Raw genomic sequence first — 21,288 nt, forward strand, 5'->3', positions numbered from 1 at the left:
ACCATGAAGCTAAATAAAACATTTAAAACAGTTACTTAGAAGAAGACAGTTAAGAAGTTGTCCTGAAACAGGCTATTTAACCAATATTAAAAATCTAAAATCTAATTAAATTCCCCTGGTGTTAGAGAAAGACCTAAGATTCCAGCAGTCCAACAGCACCATTTAGTCCTTAGGGCTATGTCTAGACTACAGGGTTTTCCCGAAAAAAGTGGTCTTTTTTCGAAAAAACGTCACCTGCGTTTAGACTGCCGTCGTGTTCTTTTGAAATTAAATCTAAAGAACGCGACGGTTTTTTTGGAAGCAGTAAACCTCATTTTACAAGGAAAAATGCCTTTTTTTCAAAAGAGCTTTTTCGAAAAAAGGCATTCTTGAATGCAAACAGGGCTTTTTCAAAAGAGAGCATCCAGATTGCCTGGGTGCTCTTTTTCGAAAAAGTGGATCGCTTTTTTGAAAGATTTGTGGCAGTCTAGATGATCTCTTTCGAAAGAGGCTTGTAGTCTAGACGTACCCTTGGTGTGAAGAAGGGGGAGAATGGAGGCATATGAGCAGCCTCCCAGATATTGCTCAGAAAAGGTATCCAGTCCTGGCAGTGCCAGTGTGAGGGTGGGGAGCCACGAGGCTCAGGAGCTGGATCCTGGCAAGCTCTACTCTAGTCATGCCGCATAGGAAGCTACTGCTTCCTGTGTTTCACCTCTTGTGTGAATAAACAAACAGTAGGCTTATTCTGGCAATTAGGCACCTCCTCCAAACAGTAAATTTCCTAACTTTTAAATAGCCTATCTTAAGTATTTTAATACAAAAACACTCTTCTATGGTATCTTTCAAACAAATGATCCTGAAATTCAGGAGAGGGAATAATTTATAGCACAGGTCATACCACCTTTTCTCCAGTTAGAGAGGGAGTATACAAGAGAACAGTAATGTTAGGAGCTAAAGATGTAAGTAAAGTGTTTTTGCAGACTAATTACTGAGGAGACCAGATTTTGCTGTTCTAACTCCAACAAAACTCCTCTGGGAGTTTCTTAACATCATTTCTCCTTTGCCATTTCCTCTGCTGTGTTTCTATATGTCATTCTCTTCCTGGCTGTTGGAGTGCTGTTGTGTCCATAGTGTATTAGTTTTCTCCCTAGCCACACTAAAGAATTTCAGGGCAGTTTATCTGAAGAACATTATGGGATGGTGGAGGAATATTACGTTTTAATACTTAAAACAGGCTTTCAAGATGCAGCTAGAATCTTTGGAGAGAGACAAACTGACAGTGCTGGAGATAGCCTGTTCTTGCCGGTAATCTCCACCTCAGATCCTTTGCTTTTTCCTTTGAATCACCACACTTTTCCATTCTTTTAACAGCAGGCCAAATCCTCACCCAAACAGAAATCTCCCCTTGTAATCTACAGGCTAAATGAATTAGGCAGATGTAAAATGACAGATGTAAAAGGCATGGAAAGCATTGTAGATCAAAAGTATAGGACATAAGGAACAGAACAGAGGATATGATCATATAAAGGAATAGCTTGACCAGAATGAATTAAGAAGACAGGAGATTTAAGGATATAGCTACACTGGAGCAAGAGGTATAATTTCCAGCTAGCTGCCAAAAGTTGTCCCTTCTGAGACTAGTAGGCTCTCAGGGTGGCTAAATAATCCTGCCATTTGTGCTGCTGTGGCTACACTGCTTTTTTAGCATGCTACCTTGATGAAAGCTAGAGCAGGTATTTGCACCTCCTGCAAGAGTATAGACATACCCAAAGTGATAGTGTGCATATTCCAGGGAGTGTTTGGAAAATTAGGAGAGAAATTTGCTATGGAATTGCTGGTGGATGTCAGTGATGAACCTGATATCAATTCCTTCAAGCAAGGAAATAGTCTGACAAACGTTTGTGTCATGAGGCAACTATTTGGTGCAATCCACGTGGTTCAATAAGTTTAGCAATAAGTTATGCCCTTGAGGGTTAAATTCTTTACTCATTTACATGGCTGCAAGCCCACAGAACTCCAAAATATACAGAATTGAAAAACACAATATTGGCTGCATCTAGACTGGCAAGTTTTTGCGGCTGCTTTTGCGGAAAAACTTGCCAGCTGTCTACACTGGCCGCTTGAATTTGCGCAAGAACGCTGATGATCTCATGTAAGATTGTCAGTGTACTTGCGCAAATACTATGCTGGTCCCTCTCTGGAAAAAGCCCTCTTGCGCAAATGCTTTTGCACAAGAGGGCCAGTGTAGACAGCTAAAAACTGTTTTGCGCAAAAAAGCCCTGATGGCGAAAATGGCGATCAGGGCTTTCTTGCGCAAAACCGTATCTAGATGGGCACAGATGCTTTTCCGCAAAAAGTGCTTTTGCAGAAAAGCATCAGTGCCAATCTAGATGCTCTTTTCCGCAAATGTTTTTAATGGAAAAACTTTTCCGTTAAAAGCATTTGCAGAAAATCATGCCAGTCTAGACAGAGTCCCTGATCTCAAGGACAGAACTGGATCAGAGCAACTGTCCATCTAGCCCAATAATTTCTTCCTACAGTGGCCACTTACCAGACGCTTCAAGGGAATGAAAAGAAAAGGACAGTTATCAAGTGATCCATGCCCTGTTCTTGATTCAAATCTTAAGATTGGAAAAAAAAACCCTCCTATCTGCTTTTGCTGAGCTTAAATTCTATCTCCAAACCAGAGTTCTCTACTTGTATAGTCAGAGTGACCCATATTCTCCAAAACACACCCTGAAAAATTCCTGTGCCCTGTCATGAGTACAATCACAGTAACAATCCATTGCCATTTATATTCTCATATCAGACACAAACTGTAACTAAGAAAAAGAAATACAGTGTGGAATTACGGGTATACAAAATTATAATGAATGCAAATGAGGCTGACAGTCTCAGGCTTTTCCTCTATGGAAGGAGTAGAGGATTCTCTCTCGCTTAGCCTGCTAGCTCTGGGGCTCACACTTGATGCACCACAAATGCTTTGTGTAAGCTACTTTCTTCCCCAGGGATGTTACTCTCCGTCACCCTAACCCATCACCAAGTCCAAATCAAAATTGTATTTCTAGATGGTGGGCCAGAGTCTTAGTCTCAGCTCCAGCTCCCTCTGCCTTGCTAGGGCAACACAAACCAGCCCTAAATACACCGTGGAAGAAAGTTGGGAGATGGATAGGAGGAAGGTGGTTCTGTGCCACTTGCCTGTCTACTATATACATGCACACTCTGCCTATGGATGGGGATATAAGGTGGCATGCCTGGGCAAGAGGCGGTTAAGCTACTAGGCCAAATTGTGACAAGGATGCTAAGGCCACTGGTTGACCCAGAAATAGAGTGGGAAATGGCTTTCTCTCCCTGCAGCCTACATTCTTCAGCTGTATCTGACCCATTGATTGGGGAAAAAATAGAAAAATATATTTAGGTAGATGGAAGCAATGCAAGAAGCTCAAGATTATTTTCTGATAAAATAAAAACATCTGTTTGCACTGAGTGCTGTGATTTCTGACTTCAGCAGCCAAGAAGCCCCCGTTTCTGCTCTGAATTACCACTAGGTGACACTGTGATCAACAGGAAAGTCTCAGGAAATCAGATTTATGGAAGATAGAGTTTTGATGGGGTGAACCAGCGGAGAAACTGCTTTAGCTCAGCAGCAGAGAGAAATCCCTTTTGGAATTACAGGACCTCGGCTTGCTTCACCGGTAAATTGTTTGTGCATGTTCAGTTCTGTATTTCATTAGAAAGCTGCTGAGTAACTTTTGAAACAAAGTACCATCCAAAATGAACCAGAGGCGGTGGCGAATCCCAAAATTAATATCTTTTGATGATTATTTTCAATCAACCCTTTTGTTTACTGCATTGGAAGGAGTCTGACTGCCCCAGGTGCCATTATAATGAAATTCCATCGAGACGAGGAAAAGCTCATGTAAAATAATTCAGGGGCTTGATTTTCAATAGAAATGAGTACACACAAGAACTAGCGCTCAGATCAACAAAATGGATATTTGAGCTTTCAAATAAAGAAGAGAGCATCCAAACTACAGATGTCCAGGTTTGGAAGTCAGGCTCTATTGCACCAGAAGAGAATGTCAGGCTAACTCCAATGCCAGATAATTTGATTTCTTTACTTTAGCAATGGGCAACCTTGAATAGTGAATGGGCCCCATGAGTGGCCCATCTTCATCTCAGTGGGCCTCCAGACTGTTATAACCAAGACAGTCTCCCACTATAGGATAGTTTTGCTAACTGTGCTTGCACAGCTACGGTATGTCTAGACGACATGGCTCCATCGATGGAGCCATGTAGATGAGTTTACTAGACATAGCAAAATGAAGCAGCGATTTAAATAATCGCTGCTTCATTTACATAAAAATGACCACCACGCTGTGCCGATGATCAACTGATCCGGCACAGTGGCAGCCTGGACGCTCCGCAGTTGATAAGGGAAGCCTTTGTCAACTGCTCCGGTATGCCTCGTGAAACCAGGTTTACCAGAGCGGTTGACAAAGGCTTCCCTTGTCGACCGTGGACCATCCAGACTGCCCGCTGTGCCAGATCAGCTGATCACCGGTACAGCGTGGTGGCCATTTTTATGTAAATGAAGTGGCAATTATTTAAATCGCCACTTCATTTTGCTATGTCTAGTAAACCCATCTACATGGCTCCGTCGACGGAGCCATGTAGTCTAGACATACCCCTAGGCTTCGTCTAGACTGGCCCCTTCTCCGGAAGAGGCATGCAAAGCAGGCAAGTCAGAATAGGGAAATCCGCGGGGGATTTAAATATCCCCCACGGGATTTAAATAAACATGTCCGCCGCTTTTTTTCCGGCTTGGGGAGAAGCCGGAAAAGAGCATCTAGACTGGCGTGATCCTCCGGAATAAAGCCCTTTTCTGGAGGATCTCTTATTCCTACCTGAAAGTAGGAATAAGAGGGTATGTCTACACTACCCTCCTAGTTCGAACTAGGAGGGTAATGTAGGCATACCGCACTTGCAAATGAAGCCCGGGATTTGAATTTCCCGGGCTTCATTTGCATAAACTGGGCGCCGCCATTTTTAAATCCCTGCTCGTTCGAACCCCGTGCTGCGCGGCTACACGCGGCACGAACTAGGTAGTTTGGACTAGGCTTCCTAGTTCGAACTACCATTACTCCTCGTGGAATGAGTAGACACTGAAGCTGCATCTCTCTCCAAAAATCTTAAATGTATGGCTTTATGTGCTGAACAGGTATTCAGGAAATAGGGTGAATGATAACTAAGCTATACAGAAAGCATTACATACCTATATTAAAAAGAATGGTTTAACATTGCAATATGGAATACCCATACTGAATGGGTAGCAAGACAGTCTACTTTCTGCTCAACCTGCAATAACAGTTGGATGGCTTTTTTGTCCCAAATGTCTAAAGTCACGTGCAAAGTTGAGAGTGTATACTCGGGTATTTAAGAAACATAGACTACATCTAGACTGCTGCTTTTTATTGCTTTTTACCTTTTTCCGATAGTTTTTTCTGAAGAGGCTTTTCCTAAATTTAGCCTGTCTACACTGGACCAAATTTCAGAAAAACCTCCTCTTTCGGAAGAGCCCTACTTCCTTGTGAAATGAGGATGAAAGGGCTTCCAAAAGAGCATATCTGCGCTTCCACAAAAAATGTTGGAAGAGCAGACGCGCTCCCATGATGTATCCCAGAAAAATTCCATAGTCTAGACATATCCTGATAGTGTTTTAGAGCTACATATTTGCATGATTGACTTTTGCTTAAAATTAAGCATAGGTTAATTATGCAAATATTATTTTTCTAATCCTCTGTGGAAACATCTCTCTTTTCTTACTGTTACAATCAAGGCAAGTTGAAAAAAAAAGAAAAAAGAAAATCTCTGACATAGCACACAATACCTGAAATGCAGCACACAGCTATCACTCACAGGACTTGGAAAGTTACTTACAATTTGCTGTAGTTATGAGACAGTAAGAGGTTCTGAAAAACACTTTAAAGACCACTGGAAAATGTTATTACTCAATGTTTACAGTTTATTTGTTTTTTTAAGAACTTTGCATATTAAATATCAAGCATTAAATCATTGAACAGATTAATAAGGAACAGAGATGAATATTTTATCATAGGGCACACAGAAGGAAATATAGGCATTGCTGGCCAAAACTAAACACTCATAAACCTAGCCATATCAAATCTTCCTGTGGGAAGGAGTAGGATATCTGAGGAGAACATTTGGCTTAGTAAACAAAAAAGCCTTATGTGGTAAATCAAAGCTCAGATGTTTTTTAGTTTAAGGATGACATCACACTGGCAATAGGTCTTCCATGTGTCCACGCCTTACACATTTCAAACAGTACCTGTTGTTTTAATTTAGCTGAGAATGACTACACTGCCTCATATATTCCAGACAACATCAGTTTTTCATACAGAACCGAGAAGCATAACATAAAACAATCCATGCTGACAAACAGGCTGCTAAATTTGGCCATGGAATTTACTGGTGCTAGCCATCTTATTTTTCATTAGCTGGTTCATTCATTTGTCACCTTTCTTGAAACTCTGATGATTTCAGGACTCTACAGTAAAGGGGATTGTGGCAAAGAGCTAAACATAAAAACGAGCCTTTATATATAATGCTTTCCATCCAGAAATCTCCATGTGATTCACAACTGTTTGCTACAAACCTGACAACACCTCTCTTGAGGTAGATGTATTTTCTTTTTTACACATTGGGAAGCTGACGTGCAGAGGTGGAAAATGACTTAAGAGCCATACTGGGAATATATGCTTAAAATGGGCCTATCATCCAGATCTTGTAGTCTAACACCTGGCCTACAAGATAAGGAGAATCTACAGTTCTGAGTCAATGTCTTCGGTCACTCTGGCAGGTCACTGTGCTTCTTTGTCCTTCAGTTGATCCCTTTGAAATGATGGATTAAGGCAGCCGTTCAGTGAAAGGAAGATATAGCATCATGGTTCAGAATCACCAAAGACTGTTTTAGAGCTGAGAGATGTGTTGGTGGTCCAACATGCTTAGGAACTACCCATTGTGATTTTCTTTCATTTGGCTCAAATGTCAGTTCTGACAGCTAGGTGGGAAGATGGGATTCAGGATGGAGAGGACTAATCTGATTCACTCATAGATTGATTTATAACATACTGTGGTGCTTCCCTGGGAGCACCTAGGGTAGAAAAATAGAACACTAGACCTGGAAAAGAGCTTGAGAGGTCGTCCAGTCCCATGCCTTTACAGCAGAACCAAGCATCATCTAGATCATCCCTGGCATGTGTTTGTCTAACCTACTTTTAAATATCTCCATTGACAGAGGTTCCTAACCTCCCTAGGCAATTTATTCCAGTGCTTAACTGTCCTGACAGGAAGTTTTTCCTAATGTCTAACCTAAACCTGCCTTACTGAAATTTAAGTCCCTGCCTTAGATATCATCTACCCTTATTATGAGGAAGCCTTTTCTGTATCAGCTCCCTGAGCCCTCCTAGCAACAGATAAAAACAAGCCCTGCTCTCTCAGCCTATGCAGGCTCGACTGTTTCTCTGCAGATAAGCAATCTGCCTGGAGTGTCCAGCCCATGTTCCACTGGACACTAACAAAATTAATGGATTCACTGCTCCCCCAAACTTATCAGTTATCTGCTTAACATACAGAGAGATTGTAGTAAACACAAGTAACAGTATATTTAACAATATATAAAGATTTTAGAAGTAGCATATGAATGTATTGTATACAAATGCTTACACATAAAATAAGAGATGCCTTCAGCAACTTAGACTTACTTACGAAGATACTTCCTTGTCTAATGAAGTTTAGTTCACCCAAAGTCTTTGCAGCATTTTCCAGCCAGGTCAGACTGTGACCCTTCTTGCATAAAACAGGACACGCTGACAAATTATCTTGGTGACAAATGGAAGGTGTCTCCTATTCCCTTTAGACATTTCAGACTGTCCTTTGTTCTGTTTCATAAACAAGATGCTCTCGGCTGATTGTTTTTTCCTGTGGCCTCCTCCCTTGTTGATCTTACAGTCGCCTAATCAGCATCTAGCTCTGCATACAGATAGGCTTACATTGTGAGACACACAATATACAATACACACCCCTCCCACCGCCCACACAGGCTGCCCCAGGGACAGAGCTGGCTCCTGCATTTGGGAAGCAGGATAAGGGACCTGTTGAAGGTAGGGTGGGGGGTTGGGTTGGTTTGGGTTCTGGAGTAGACTAGGGGATACAGCACTTGCCTAATAAGCATAGGGTGGTGGGCTCAAGCCCTGCCCCACCACCATGGGAGCAGCCAGGTAGCCGATAAGGGACCTACTGAAGTCAGGGAAGTGGGCCAAGTGCTAGAGTGGACTAGGGGATAGAGCACCCAATATACAGGGAGATAAGTGTCTGCTATCCTGTGCTTTAAAGAAACCTGTTTAAAACTTGACCATCTGTCTTAACTCCAAGGCTTTGAGAACATAATATCTACTACATGGCATCCTAAATATTGTCTACAAATACATTTCATAATGTCTGTGGTGACCAGTGAGCTATTGTCTCCTAGTGGAGATCTTATAGCCTACACTTTGATAAACTCAATACGCATATCTCTGACATGGTAATGCTCTATGTATATTCCCTCTACCAAGAGATTCCTGGGTCACACCTACTCTCTCGGGTGAAACATCCTCTAACTTCAGCTGTCCAGTCCCCGGTTTAAAGAAAAACAAGCAAACTTTAAACATTTGTTTTGAGTTCTTTTACTGTACCTAAGTAATTGGCTGGAAATGTTATTCAGAATTGTTGGATTTTGTTTTTGTTAAAAAGCGTTATCTTTCAGTGACTGTTGCAGTATGCAGTTTCCTGAATTCTCCCAAACCCCTTTTTTGAACATTTTCTAATGTGTGCCTGCCTTTGTTTTCTGGACAGAAATTAATAATCACTTTATTTCCCCCACATACATTTCAACCTCAATTTTATTCTATAAACCACCTGATGAAAATGTATGTGATTTGGAGAAAATAATGAAGCTGATCATCCTCTGTTTCCTTGGCAATGCCGCCAAAGCCCATAAAAGTAATGATGATAAACATAAACTCAGAATTTCCAGAATTCCATAGCCAAGGTTTTATAACGAAAAATCATCAAATTCCACAGTAACTGTACACAGATGTACAATTGTTATGTAGCGACCCTAAGATAGAGCAGGTGGCTGAGAATAAAAATGCTTCATTTTTTTCTCATATGGGTGTGTGTCTTGATTTGGAATTACACAAGTTTTAGAAGAGATCAAATACATCTCTAGGGTTTAGTGGTATATAAAAGAGCCACATGCCATATACGAAAGATAACGAGTGGAAACACATTCAAAAATCTATTTAAAGCAGTATCTTTTGATTACAATAAATAAAGAAAGAAAGAAAATTGCAGCAATAGAGTTGCTTTAGTTTCCACCTTCTAAAGAGAGCTTACTATGCCCTTAAAGTGAATAACATATTTAATCTCTTGGCTCAAAACTCATTTCTCCTTGATGACATTTCCTCTTATTTCCAGTATTTGCATGCCATTTGAACCTGAATTAGCTGGTACATTTCAGACTGTCTGCACAGGAAGAAAACATGAATTGTATGCAGTAGCCCACCAGTGACCTATTATCATGCACTGGAAACTTCTGTGTGGGAGTAAGAGAACTGTGAAAAAGTGAATGGAAAAAAAGATGCATCTTTGTGTTCTGAGGCAATGTCTGACAGTTAATTCAAGTCTTCTCAGACATATATCCACTGTAGGATCATTTGAGAGTCAAGCATTCACCGTCCAGTTTATGTTCCAACATCACATAGCTTTTGAAATGTACGGATTTTTAGCTGCAGCCTGGATCTTTCTGATAAACCCAGAAGGTAAAGTCACAGGTGGTGTCATGTCTAAGGAATGAATGAATGAATATCCTATTTCCTGGTTGGTCCTGTTATCTTTACGTATGTCGTATGGTAAAAATGGCTTGACCTTTCTAATTTCCTTCTCTCCCTTTCAGGAGTTAGAGTGCCTAGTGATCCAACCTCCAATAAAAGAGGTACCTCACCCACCTTGTCACTCAAAAAGTTGACAGTTGAACAATCTGAAATCAAGTTACGAAAAAGAAAACAGCTTCCAATTTCCCTTGTGGAGAGAATGGATTAATACTCAAAAAGCTTTATATACCCAGAGTGACCTCTTGTGAACTGTGGTAGATTTGCCTTGAACCTAGATTAGTTTATGCCCAGGAAAAATGTGACTTAGAAAAAGGATATGTTCCTTGACTTGCCTAGTTTGTGGAGCTTAAGAATCAGTTGTGAACTACAGTTTGGAGAGCCCAAGTGCTGTCATGTGTCTCAAGTGGACATAATCCTCTAGTCAACTAGATGTTGAACCTCTCTACTCCAGCACCCTCGGGACCTGACCAGAGCTGAACCAGAGAAAATGATGCATTACTGAAGATGGAATTTCTCCAGTGTTAATCATTTACTAGATCGATGATATAGTCATGCCTTGCTTTTTATTTTAATACATTAATCTCCAGAAATATTAACTAGCAGCATAACCAACGCTTTCACTGCTTAGTGGGCTCTTAAAAGACATTGAAGGATAAATTAAAGCTAAATAATAGCACAGACCAGTGAGAGCCAAGACTGGTGACTGTGAACAAATTTTATGGGACTTCAGGAAACTTGATAACCATGGTAAGTGGGCATCCAGCTAACTAAAATCATGCCAGACTATGGATGTTTCCATCCAGAGAGTGTAAGGCAAAAGAGGTTCAGCCTATAGCTGGCTTGCCATGTCTTCATCTCTGCTTTACTTAGGAACATCTCAGAGAAAACAGTATTTGGTTGTTATTGGCATGACACAGTGAAGAGCACACTTCTTCCTCATTTATATGGACTTTTAAGATTACAAGCTGAACTGGTAATGTTCAGTAGGATTTTCTCAGAGATCTAAGCAAATAATGAGGTGCTCATAAATGTTGTGCCACAGCTGCATTGTCCAGTCCTGAGTGAGCATGGGCAGCCTCAGCTTAGGTCCGCTTTTTGGACCCTCTTCCAATGGACTGTTGCTTCACCACATCCACCATTAATTCCATGTGCTTCTTCTTGTAGTCAAGAGGGGGAATAATAGATGACAACTCCACTAAAAGTATTTCATTCTCTTATCTGGGATCTTGGGCTGTTAAGGCTTAGCCACTTCCCTGGGCATGATTCAGGGAGCTTTGCCTTTGGACTTACAAAATTACCGTTGTTGTTTACTCATGCATGTGCCTGAAACTCATTTCCTACCAGGGCCTCATGACCACAGTGACATATTATAGACCACAGTGGTTTATTGAAGGGTTATTTTGCTCCATTATAGCCCACAGACAAAACTCTTGAAAGCTGCTTTTAAGATCTCATGAATATAGACAGATTAAAAATATAACAAATTAAAGTTTATATTTCACAACTACACTACTATAGGCCTATGTACTCCACATGGTTCTGCCTGAGTCTTTCTCAGACTCAGGCTATGTCTCCACTACAAAGTTTTTGCCCCAAAATGGCTGTTTTTGTGTAAAAACTGGCAAAGGGTCCACACCTCAAGCGCGTTTTTGTGCAAAAAAAAATACAGTAAATTGACAGGACAGAGGGCTTTTGCTGGTAGAGTTATTCCTCTCCCCATGAGGAATAACTCCTTTTTTGTGCTACAGCTCTTGTGCTAAAAGGCAAGTGTGGATGATCCTCAGGGGTTTCTTGCGCAAAAAAGAGCCTATCAGAAAAAGCACAGGTGCTCTGATGTCCATTCTGTTAATGGCAATCCGAGCTTTTTTGTGCAAGAGTGTCCATGCAGTATGGATGCTCTCTTGCGCAAAAGCACATTGCTTTTGCTATGCACTTTTGAGGTGTGGACGCACTTTTGTGCAAGAAGATTTTGTGGAAGATCTCTTCTGCAAAAAGCTTCTTGCGCAAAATCCCTGCAGTGTAGACAAAGCCTGAATGAATATTTAATTATGTCTACAAAGTGGACCAGCTCCAGCAGGAGAGGAAGACTGACTTTGTAGCCTGGTTGTTAGAAATGCCATGTGGGATGTGGCAGACACTTCAAATCTTTGCTTTCCTGAATCAGAACAGGGACTTGAACATCAGTCTAAGTTTCTTGCTCTTTCTGGTTCAGACCAGAAATTACATTGTGGACATGAAAAACTTTCATGATGAGAGTTTCATTGAAACTGATGCATTTCCATGAACATTTTTTATTTCAACGAATCAGCATGTTCTAACAGGAAAAAAAAAACCATCAGAAAATTGATCAACTCTAAGTAGCGCACAGCTTTTAGGATTTGTATGCATTTTGATGAGTGGCAGATATTAATTCTATACTATTTCTCTACAGAATTTTTAGAGCAGAAGCCACTTTTTTTTTCCTTAGGACATTGTGGTGGATGGAACTGGAAACCAGTGGTAGATGGTAAAGAAGAAATAAATTAAGACATATAGTCAAGAGGTGTGTGAAAATCTAGTAATGCCCTATTCTAAATGCATACATACATGATATGACCTTGGATCTATTTTATGTAACATTAAAAAAATCACCAGCCGTCTCATTTCAAGGCACATTATATGCATTGTAAAACGGATTGCAAAAGAAAATGATACATTACTGACGGTGGAATTTCTCCAGTGTTATTCACTTACTAGATCAATGATAAAATCATGTCTTGCTTTTTATTTGAATACACTAAGCTCTAAAAACCCATGAACTATTGTAATCAGGAAACTTTATTCTGAATTATTAAAGGAATATCATGCTATAGCACATATTGAATTGGAAATCCCATTTGTTTTTCTAGCTTGTGTCATATCTTAGAGATAAATGAATTGTGGCTTAATGATAACCATACCCACTCCAAGGGTAATACGTATATACTAGAGCTTTATAACTTTATTTTTAAAAATTAGGGTGGAAGGAATGTCTGGAAGTTGTTCATTCTATCCAGGCTTATTTTTTTCTTCAAACCAAAGACTGAATGAGAACAATGGGGGCTTTAAGAGAACAAAATTTGGAATGTTGATTTTTACTAGCAGTTTGTGTAAGGTTTGTGATTCAGGAGTGCTGTCAGCTGCAAGCTGGAATGACTGAGAAAATGGGGCCAGCCCTTTGTGTTATGTAAATTCAGAATTGATCTTGTGGAGAGCAGACCACTGTAATGGCACCATCCCAATAATAATCTGAGACAGATGGGGGGGGGGGGGGGGGAGGGTGAAGGCAGGGGTGTGTGAAAGAGTGATTCTTCTCTAAAAAGAGCACTTTAAAAATTGGATTATAAACGAGAATGTGCAGATTCCACTTAGCTACATGGAAAAGCCCACTGTTTTTTCTGTGGTTGTAGTAAGGTTTTAATTAAACATAGACTCCAACTGCATTTGGATGGCTTCTTAATGATTAAGAAAATGACTCAAAGGGAAGCCATGTCTTAGGCTGTGAACGGAAAATTTTGTACAGTATTTTCACTTTGGATGATTAGAAGCGTCTGTGAAACCAAGTATTCAAAAGAAATATTAAGTACTTACTTGAATTTGCTGACCAAAATAATGTTGGATCTGTTCAACAATTTAACATCATGTCTCTTCATGAAAAATAAAAAATGTGTGGGTGGAAACAAATAGTCAAGGATACAGAAGCAATATCACTGGTTCAAAGAGCATTCAGACACAGTTCAGTCATATCTTGCAAATGGAGGGTAGACAGGCAGAATCATTATTATTTTTGTTTGTATCCATAGGGCATCCAAGGCCCTTTATGGCCTAGAACTCCAATGCTCTAGGTACTATACAACCACTGAATGAAAAGATGAGACTTGCTTCAAAGAGCTTATGTTCTACTCTTCACTCATCTCCTCCAAAGTGATGTTTTACTGTTAAATGTATGCAGTATAAATTGTAATGCCATCCCAAAATGGTATTCTGTGCTCATCCTCTGACAGAAATGAACACTATAATCCATATAAAGTTGGATAAAACATACTGTAGAGACAAATTAATCTAGTTCCAGAAAAATTATTTGCTTCCTTAGAAAGAAACCATAGAAAGAATGTTCCATGATCTCTATGAGTTAGGTGAATATTTGATATCCTGCAACTTAAATATCTTAGAAAGGTTCCATGAGTGTCCCTTGTTTCTTCATTCCTTTACTTTGGGAATATAATTCCACACCTGCGGAGCGTCCACACTACGTAGACTTATTTTGAAATAAGGGGCTGGTTATTTCAAAATAATAACTCCTGCTTTTCATGAGGAATAATGCTTATTTCAAAATAGTTAATTTGAAATAGTGGCAGTGTAGATGCTCCACTGTTGCTATTGTGAAATAACTACTCCCCAGAGTCACTCAAAGTAATTACTCCCTGGTGCTTCCTGGGGCTCTAAGTTGAGGTAGCACGTCCACATTAAGGGAGCCTGCCTCCGACTAATTTTGAGGCTTCCCTGTGGTATGGTCATGCTATTTTGAAAGAGCTATTTCGGGAGTTATTATTTTGAAATAATTTCCTAGTGTACACATGGCCCCAAAAATGGTTCTTCTGAAGTGATGCTGTTTTCTAAGAACACTCCATGCAGTACATACTGCTTTTTGGAGGTGTTACTTTTTGCAATGGTAAAAGAATACGATCCTGCTGTTCTCAGTTCCTCCTCCTCCTCTTCCTTCCCCTACAAGATAAATGTGTTTTTTATGAGGCGCTGGTACATGCACTGTGTCACTCTTCATGTAGCATCATGCTCTATTCTCTGTTTCCCCAAGAGATTGGAATATAATAATAAAGCAACAAAGTTATACAGTCTTGTAAACTTTTTTCAGGCGAGGCTATATAGGCAATTGGAGATGTGACTAGGCTATGTGCTGACAATAAGCAAGCTAGTGTTGGTCTATCCTCAGACCCAGGCAGGCTTGCCTTTGCTGCTGTAATTTCACTGCTGCTGTTATTTGAACTAGCTAGATCAAAACTAGCTGCAAAATGTTTATATGTGCTGCAGCTACACCTCTGGCTGCAGTGGAAATACAGACCCTTAAAACAGGGGTACCTAACCTACAGCCCATGGGCCAAACATGGTCCCTCAACGCATTTCATAAATTGGAGGTGGGCGAATTGGCAGTTAGGGAAGGTTAGCCCTCCCTCTATTGCTCCAGCCCCAGCTCTTCTCCCCTTCTATCAGTCACTGACTGGACCCAGAGCCCAATGCCCTGCTGTTGCTGCCTCCCCTCTGCCTAGGATAGTAACCCTCTCCAGCCTCAGAGTGTGGAACAGCAGTGTCTCTAACCCAGCCTCAGAGTACAGTGCAGATGCCACCACCACAGTGTCCCCAGTCCCAATCCCGGAGCCAGTGGTGGGTGGCAAGGCCACAGTGCCCCAGCCTTCCACCTGGAGTACTAACGTGGTTGTGCTAAGGCAGTGCCCGTGACCAGAGTGCAAGGCAGGGTGCGACCCCTAGCTTTCCCAAGTCCTGGTGGCAGGCTGCCCCACTCAAGCCCAGTCCAAGCCTGCCCTGCTAAGCCAAAGAAGAACAGAAAGTTTACTCAACTCAGGTCAGGGCACTCCTGTGAGCAGAGCATGGGCGGTGCCACACCAGGTTATATTTGGAGAAGATTAACCTCCCCCTGCCTGTGATACCTGCCATTTATGCTGTAGCCTGCTTCAATACTGTATACTTATGACTGATTCATTAGTGATTTGTCATCCTGTTTGTCATTTTAGTTTACACAAGGAAATATGTAGAATTTGTTTGGCTCACACAAGATTGTGCTTCTGTTTATGTAGACCTCCTGCATAACAGGATTGGGCACCCCATACCTTAGAGAATACAAATCTGTGTGTATCTCAGAATCCTCCCTTTCCCAGCCCATGGGAGAAAAAAGAATAGTTATGCTAAATTTTATTCCATTCTTTCTCATGTCTTGCTAGGCTTCCTCTTGAACTAATTTAAACTTCTTGCATGTGTTGCTGCCTTTGATATTTTGTTCTGCACTGTATTTCAAACAACATTTCTATGAAGAAATACATCCGGAAGTATTTAAAGTGTATTTTTTCCTTAAATTCACTCCACACACTTAGAATAACTGATCAACAAACATCTAAAATAACTCTGTGGCATCAAGGTTTCCCTCATCTGACCTTACACTATTTTTGTGTACAGTATTTCTATGGGATTTCCTACACCAAAATTTCTGCAAGTTTTCTTCTGTGAACATATAGCTAGTCGTATTATTGTGAATATCTTTTATTTGGAGGTGTATGTATAATTTTTTTGAAATGGTCCAAATTGAGGCTTTTACCTTAACATGTAAGTTTGGAAGGGTAGGACCATGATCCAAAATGTATCAGTAATTTATACCAGCAGTCAGAATCTGAGGATAGATAATAACCATTTTCACTGGTATGGCCTGACTGCTTCACATTGCTCTGATAAGTGAAAATAAACACAGCATAACTGGCTGACTAAGCTTGATGACTCCTTTGCATCGTTTGAACAGCACAACGCTGTCATGTGCTAGTGAATCTTGCCCAGTATGGGTACATCTACACAGCAGTGTTATTTCACAATAACACTGATGTTCTGAAATAACATTGTCTGAATCTACACTACAAGCAGTTATTTCGACATATTGCCAAAATAATGTTAAGCTGGAGGGCTTCTTATTCCGACTCCTGTAGCCCTCATTGTATGAGGAGTAAGGAAAGTCGGAGGAAGAGTGCTTGATTTCAAAATAAGTGCTATGTAGACCAGTGTTTCTGAAAGTGTTAACTAGCTGCCCCAGTTTGTTTATGTGCCGACACTGCGGCCACAGAACCTCGTGGCTTCCATTGGCTCTGTTTCATCCTTTGCAGCCAAGGGGAGCTGCGGGAAGCATAGAAGACAGTCTGGTCTCCCTTACATAGGAAGTAAATGGACACTGAATTTGCTTCATGAAAATGTGTTCTCAACCAAGTTTGGCTGAAAATACTGGATAGAACTTTGGGTGAGAAGTTTTTTTAGACAAGAGTAATTTCTTAGTTTAGTCACTAGATAGAATGTTATTATTTTGTTTTCTATGGAACCCCACTTATTTCCAATATTCTTACTCAGTGATCCTTCAATATCTAGTTTTTGATAAACTCATTCTTGTTTTTATGATATCTAAGTGCTGTGATGTTAAGCAAAGGGATGATTCTGAGCTACACCAGCTTTTTAATTTAATGGGGAATAGGAGATCTGACAATTGTGTGAGTGGTCAGTGGATAAGGGGCTGGATGCTGTAGGGAATGCTTGGAGGACTCGGGGATTGATGTGCGCTTGTCACTACCAGCACAGAGAAAGCAAGGCCTGTCGGGTCCTGGAAGATAGGACATGCTTGTGTTACCAGATGCTGTTGATTTCAGGGAGCTGATCCACCACATGCACAGACAAAAGGCTATTAGCCAGGGGGTAAGGAATGTTGTCCCTGGCTTCTGTTTTTCAAAGGCTGGGGATGGATGGCAGGAGACAAATCACTTGATCATTGTCTTCGGTCCACCCCCTCTGGGGACACCTTTGCCACTGTCGCCAGACAGGATGCTGGGCTAGATAGACCTTTGGTCTGATCCAGTATGGCTATTCTTATATTCTTATGTAATGTGCCTCACAGCACTCACATCAAGGAATAACACATACAGGATTTTAGGAGAGTGCAGTATATCATCACATATTCTAATTCTCAGTTTTTGCTTGTAACCAAGAAGAGGAGGAAAGAACACTGAGCTTGTCAAACTATACATCTAATTTCTTTTAAAAAGAACGTAAATAACCTCTCCATGGCTCATCCAAGGTTGTGCATGGCTTTTGATGTATCTCAGGGTGTTTCACCACAGTCCCGGTTTTACTTTGTCCCATTCCAAGCATTATCTGGAAATCCTGCTACCCACTCTAGTTTCCTTCTTTACTTTTAGCCAACTTGTAGGAGAGATACAATGATCTTTGAACCCCCCCCCCCCACATTGCTAATCTTTAGGGAGCAGCTAGTGAGAGCCTTTCTCCAGATATTCACCAAAGAATGATAGATAAAACATCTGAAAAATCAAGTCGCAGCTGTGCTGTGAATTACAGAGGGACTACAATGCTCTGGAGAAACTGTTAGTGTAGGTGTCTTGCCACTTGAGCCATGTTTGCCATTTTTTTGATCTGCATATGAGTGGTCAAATTCTATGCTGGTGTAAACGGGCTTTCTTTCCTCCACAGTTTAAATCACTGATGCTGTGTCCAGTCTGATCAGCAGAGGATTTAGCTCCTTATTTCTATATCTTGAAAGCTATAAATGTAGGAATAAAGTAAAGCAAAAACACTGAACTGTGATATCTTTCTTCTTCCAGAAGCTGCCCTTATCAGAGAACTATGGTATATCATAGCCCATCAATTTTTTTTAAGATGGGTTATTTTGTAGATACACGTGGAGTCCAGCAATGACCATCATTTCTGTTAAAATGCAGCATATTTCTTTAGTAAGTAGAAGCCAATATTTTAAGTTGGTAAATATATTTATTTTGATAGTTATCCTTAGACAGAGACCTACTCTTCAGAATTGGAAATATTATTCATATTGTGGCAGCTGTCCTAGCAAAACTGCACATATTTCTTATTAAAATAAATTGTATTGATAGATTTATTAATCTTCAGGGAAAGACAAAGTGTCATTCTCTCCTCCATGTTAAAATGAAACATGGTCATGGAAAAATAGGCTGAGTGCAGACTTTGCCATTTGTTTTCAATTTATTTTTAATTTAAAATTCATCGTGATGGTCATAACTTTGGGACAGATGCTGAACTGAAACCAAACTTTGGATCACAGAATGTGTGGTTTTGGGGATTTGTCCACAAGTATTCCCATATTTCATTCTTAAACTAGAAATTAATTTGAACAACATCAAATACTGTTATATGCTGTGATGAAATTTGTGGTTTTATATGATTTAATATAGTGAACTAAGTCTGCTTTACTGATTCTAAAAATTTTGAGTAAGAAGCTCAATTTAAGAAATGAACCTCATAAAAGTTTCTCTCATCTCAGAAAGATTGCCCTCTTTAAGACATTTTTTCCTGGGTTGGGGAATTCTTCCCTGACTCACCAGGGAGGAGGATAGAAAACTGATCAAAATAAAAATAGAAGCTTGATATATAATTTTATTAAATTGCCTTGTATAGATGATGATATTAGTAAAAAAAAGTACAAAAAGGGTTTTATAAAGCAGGTGGAACTGAATAAAGGATAATGTAGACAAATATGAGGTCTATTAGATTGTTGGAATATCCTTACAAAGGAAATGGTGGAAGCTGCATTACTTGGATCATTTATAGCCTGGCTGGATAAAAAAGGATGAATTAGATAACTTATGGCTATATTGGGGGGGGGGGGCTGTCAAAGAACGTATGAAAATTACACTCACATATCTTCTTTGGGTTTTTTTTCTGGAAGAGGATTTTCCGATATTTGGCCCATCTACACAAGGAAAAATAAACCTTTTACGGGGAATAAGAGGGCTACCAAAAGAGGGTTTTTTCCTGACATTTGGCCCCATGTACTCTTTGTATGTTACCATCTCCAATTTTTCTGATTCTTTGAAAATTCCAAATAAGGCTGTTTCGGAGGAAATGATTGACAGGTCCCTGGAAAGAGTATCACAGACTTCAAAGCTTTAAACATTTTTGTTTTTTCATTCTTCAATGATCTCCACCTCACAGGACAAGCAAGAGTAAGAGGCTACAATTTTGAAGGAGATTTTTCAGAAGTGGTCAGTGCAGTTAATGGGACTTTTAGCATTAACATCCTTAATTTCTTGGCAACAATGGTTGTGTTCATTGTTTTTTTAACATTATTCTTCATGTTCGCTCTCTCTCTTTTAAAATCACATTGCTATCTCCTTGTCTAAATCAATGGCTCCCAAATTATACATCTTGTTCTGGCAGTGGCCCACAGGGTACCTGAAGATAGCTTTTGGTGCTATTCCTGCTCACCTCCAGCTACTAAATCACATTAAAAGAGAATTTCTTCATCAGTTTGCATTGTGAATAGGAGTTGAAGCCCATACACAGTTGTGTGGGGGAAAAGGAGAGTAGAATCTTTCCCCCATGAACTTTGAAGTGAAGGGATAACAAAGCTCTCAGACTTGAGTCCTGCATATCTCCCTGTTTCCAGCAGCATTAGACCAACATTATGGTGATGGCAGCACGGGGTCTTTTGAGGGAGCATGAATGGAATGGAAGACTCAAAGAAAACAAATGGCTCAGTCTTGTATTAATATTTCACAGTCCAGATTTAAAGCTTAGAGAGTCAAAGGAGGTAAAAGAGTCTCAGACTCAGGCCAGAGCCATTGCACGACATTCAGCCCGGGGAAACAGCTTTATATAATTTCATGCCAGTAACTTTCCTTTACTGTGAATTTAGAGGTATAAAAGAAATATTTTCGTCATTATTAACAAGTTAAAATGTTCAGTTGCAATCTTTTGGGGAGCTGCACTCATTGAGGGCTTGCATACACCTGAATGAACCATGTTCTAAACACTAATTAACATGATCAAAAAGTATAGCATAGCTTTGGTCAATAGGTATTACTCCCGACACAATTATTTGCTTTAAGACTTTGGGACACATTCCCTAGAGAAGCACAAATATGAATCCTTTAAAACAATAACTCTAAGTTGTATTGAAATCACAAGAATTTGAACAAAACAAGACATTTCTAACAATAAAGAAATCAGATAGTTTTAAGTGTTTTCCCTTAATATGTCATAGGCTCAGTCTTCTCTTTCTTCAGTCTTGGCACTGGATCAACTATTGGCTTCCCTGGCCTTTTCATATGCCTGCTGCTGCTCCTTTGCTTTCACAAAGCACTGCTGCTGGTCCCTGTTCTATTACTTCTCCTGCATCCTCTGGGCAATCTGCTGATATGTGGGCCTATCTTTTTCTTGCTCAAGCCCTCTCTCCTTATTCCATAAACCTTGCATGGGCATAAATGAATTATATAGTCTTACAGTTACACTGTAATATTTTTCCTGTCATTTCCCTCTTTTTCCTGTCTTAATTTCAGAGATGAAATTAATAAAGCTGGGGGTGAGGCGAGAATTCTTAATCACAGATCTTTCTAAGCAATAAAGATAGAGCAAGAACAGATTGATGCATAGCTACTAAGGTATGTCTACACTACCCTCCTAATTCGAACTAGGAGGGTAATGTAGGCATACCGCACTTGCAAATGAAGCCTGGGATTTGAATTTCCCGGGCTTCATTTGCATAAGCCGGGCGCCGCCATTTTTA

This window comes from Pelodiscus sinensis, chromosome 1 (assembly GCF_052426305.1).
Source record: "Pelodiscus sinensis isolate ZL-2025 chromosome 1, ASM5242630v1, whole genome shotgun sequence".
Taxonomy (NCBI): domain Eukaryota; kingdom Metazoa; phylum Chordata; order Testudines; family Trionychidae; genus Pelodiscus; species Pelodiscus sinensis.